Genomic DNA, 3679 nt, shown 5'->3' with positions numbered 1-3679 from the left:
TAATTTTCATTTTTTGTGGGTATTATATTTTCCTTACCCTGATTAGGAGGGCGTTTTTTCATTACTAGGGGGAGCCCTCGCCTTGGTAATTAGGAAATGCGTTTTTAATTATCTTGGAAGCAATAACTAATTTGAGGGTAACATTTGGTGCCTTTCTACCCATCGCCTAGAAGGTTAGCCCTCTAGTTGTTAAATACATGGAGGATATATAACTACTTCCGGTTTTGTGATTAGGTTGTTCCGGTTCACGAACGCCAGCGCAACGAGGGCGATTCAGCCACTTTGGTATGTTTGTCTTCCGTTTAGGAGTCGCCAACTATGGTTTTCCCTCCTACTATACTACTTTCCAATTTGACTGGGCATACTGAGCATCATTTATTTACTATCCCAATTTGTTTTGTCCTATTAGATTGTGGAGACACGCACCCGTGTTTCAATTTATCCGGACCTGACTTAACGCTGTACTTTTTCCTTGTGAAACTCACAAGAGGCATTGTGATGATCATTTCAGCTGCCGAACTTTAGAAGTACGCTGATTTTCCCATTAACTTTGAACTTCACACCTATCGGGTAAGAGCCCTTCCATTACGGCTTGTGGGCAGGTCCCCTTTTTTTCTGTATGGCGTTTAATACTGACTTTTTAATACAGGACCCCTTTTTGTGACATTTATTTTACAGGAGTCCCTTTGGGTGTATAACTTCATTGGCTGTGCAATTCTTGAATTTCCTTGCTATCGATTTCCTGTGTTATTTCCTCCGATGTCTAGGGGGTGATAATACATGTCGAATTTAGACACTTTAGCTGGCCCGATCTTTTGTGCACCCGTTTTTGAATGACAATTGGTCCTGCATATTACAATAGCCTCTTTTTACTCGCGTTTCTGTCATTTTTTAACTATCTCGAGATCTGAAGTCCTACTTTAAGATAATTCCCAGAACTACTCAATGATATTTGGACTTTCATACAACCCAGTGAGACCTTTCATGTTTTTCTCTACAGCCTTACCAGGGGTCCCCTTTCTTTCACCGTCCTATTCTAGACTGAACTCTGAACTTGGTTACCCTTCCGGGTTGGAATTATCACCGGAATTGGGGTAAGGAACTTTTACACTATTGGGCGTTTTGCTTTTTGAGACGGTTGCTTCTTTTCTTTTTTTGTAACCTTCATATTAACGCCCATTCTCTCTTTTTTCTCCTCCTTTTCTTTCGTTTCAATTTTGTTTGCCTTTATATTTTCCTTTTTTCCTTTTCTCCTTACTTTTGGTTTTTACCACCTCTGATAGCCTTACAGACCTTGGATATAGCCATTGAGGTACCCGAGTGTTTCTTTACCACCACTAGAATTCACTGTTATTGCACAATACACTTATCACAACTATTTAACTCATGCTGCGTCGTGTTACCTTAATGTTTTTCTAAACAATTTCGTGTGTGTCATAATGATGTTTTTACACGATCTTTACTTGGCACTGACTTTACGTCGCTTCACTTTTCATTATGATTTCACCATACCCTGTCTAAACTGAATATTTAGTACATATTGTATAGTATATTAGGATCTCGTGTTTGGGTTCCACGCGTGTTGGGTGACGTTAACTTACCATGCACACTTTTTGGGATACGTACAGTGGTTAACATGATTGACATGTACCTGTATGTTGTGAACTTAGGTCATCTATTTTGTGTCTTTTCCAGCCCTGAAGAGTTGTAGGAAATCTTTGTATACCTACAACGAAACACGTGTCGGCTGGCTGTGTATTTTCCTTATGCTTGATGACCTATTAAAGGGAGAAAACTAACTCCAAAACCTTCGTGGGACTTATTCGTTGCTTTTTCTTTGCATTTACTTAACAGATTGTGTTTTGACTTTGTTTAGAGTGTGCAGGAATTTGTGTTTCTTTGTGTCGGTGTGAATTTGTTTCACACAATAGACGAGGGGTTTAAGGGTCTCCCCTCACCTGCTTGCACCACGTAACTGACATTTCATTAAGCACCAAATATTACGTACATATTGCTAGAGCGCCAATTTTCCTGTATACTGAAAACCTGTTTCTGCTGCAAATTTCACTGGTCATGGGTTGCTGACGATTATATTTGTATATTCGTATTCATATATATGTAGGTATAAAAAAGAGTGGCTCTTTGTTTATTTGACCTTGCTCACCAATGAGACAAAGGGAGTACAGAGGCTAAACCACATCTATAGGAAGAAATTAATGTTCTATTGCGATGAGACATTAAGTACTGCCTACAAGAGAAATCTTTGTAATTAGTGGTGCAGTTTGTCAGAAGAATGAGTGCAGTGACCCACTAATTAGAGAGGTGCCTGTCTTAATTGTTTGTAAAATTGGTCAATAATTGTATGCTATTTAATCAGAATGAATTCATAATTGGATTATTTTAATAACTAAGCCTCCATGCTTAATTCTTTTCCAAAGTTCTGCATTTAGAGGCCAGTCTGTATTTTTTGTTGTTTTCAGTATGAAGTTGGAATGGTTTTTATTAATCATTAACAAAAGACTTACATTTTGATCATGACATGGCTGCCTCAAAATAAACTTACACCGAGGAAAACTACCATGTCCAAAATCTCAGAAACATCTCAGGTGAATGACTGCCTATGTGATTTAAAGATAGCTAGTCTTTCATTTGTTTTTGGAGTCAGCCTAGCATCATCTTAACTTCTGTTTCTGGCCATGTACCCACAGCAATCACCAGTGGGAATTCATAGTCTACTGTGAAGCCATCTGATTTTTACACTATCCATTCCTATTCATACCACTCTACCAGAGACAACTGAAGAGCAATGTCAGTGGATTCAGCCTCTGCTACAGGAGCCCCAGCTGCAGGACATTCCAACCGTTCCTCAGGTACTTTTTGCTGCATTAGTGATTTTAGGGATAGGCACTTCATTTGGCAGGCAACATCCCAACAGCGCATGTGCATAAGGCCCATCTGCTGAAAATTCAAAGAGAATGGCATTCTGTTTGTGTACTTTGATAATTGCATTACTGAATATCGAAGTGATTAAAGAAGATCGTGGAAAAAATATCAAAGACCAAAATATCAAAATGCAAGTGTATATATAGACAGGATAGATTTACTATTCATTACTCCACCTCTACATTCTATGAAGATATATATATTTTCAATGTACATATATGTAGAGTTAGGGATGGAAAATCTACGCTTACTCACCTTTTGATGTTTTGGTTTTGATACTTTGGGGCATATTATCAAGGGGGTTAACACCAGTTAGCGACAGCTAGTAGGAGATAGCGACCATCTTGTGCCCCGCTTTGCATGTCAGTGAAATGTATCACTAATGACATGCAAAGTGGGCATGCCAAGATGTTAGCGACTGAAAACAGTCGCTAACATCGCTATCTCCTATTACCAACTTTTGGAGATATTCGAGCTAAGCGCGATTATCTCCAAAAGCTAACACCTGCCCCTGAGCAGTTCTTAGCCATGTTATCCAATGGTAGGTGGATATCATGGCTAAGAGCATTAGCTCGGTAATGCATGAATATCGCTGACTTTTCAGCGATATTCATGCATTTCGGCCGATTTTTATCGCTTAGGAGATAAACCTTGATAATAGCAAGGTTCCTAAGTGATAAAAATCGCCGCAGCTCGGCGATAAAAATATTGCCGCTAAGCCAACATAGCGATAATT

General features: G+C 39.1%; 1 long non-coding RNA gene across 1 annotated transcript; it reads left to right on the top strand.

Annotated features, from left to right (window-relative positions):
- Positions 1-242: 242 nt before the first annotated feature.
- On the top strand, positions 243-1808 carry LOC144761360 (uncharacterized). Its single transcript, XR_013595684.1, has 5 exons — positions 243-285; positions 410-570; positions 1001-1094; positions 1284-1312; positions 1696-1808. It is a non-coding gene; the product is annotated as an uncharacterized LOC144761360 (long non-coding RNA).
- Positions 1809-3679: the final 1871 nt, after the last annotated feature.

Source organism: Lissotriton helveticus, chromosome 6 (assembly GCF_964261635.1).
Source record: "Lissotriton helveticus chromosome 6, aLisHel1.1, whole genome shotgun sequence".
Classification (NCBI taxonomy): Eukaryota; Metazoa; Chordata; class Amphibia; order Caudata; family Salamandridae; genus Lissotriton; species Lissotriton helveticus.
The sequence above is the reverse complement of the archived record's forward strand: the minus strand, read 5'-3'. Positions and strand labels throughout refer to the sequence as shown.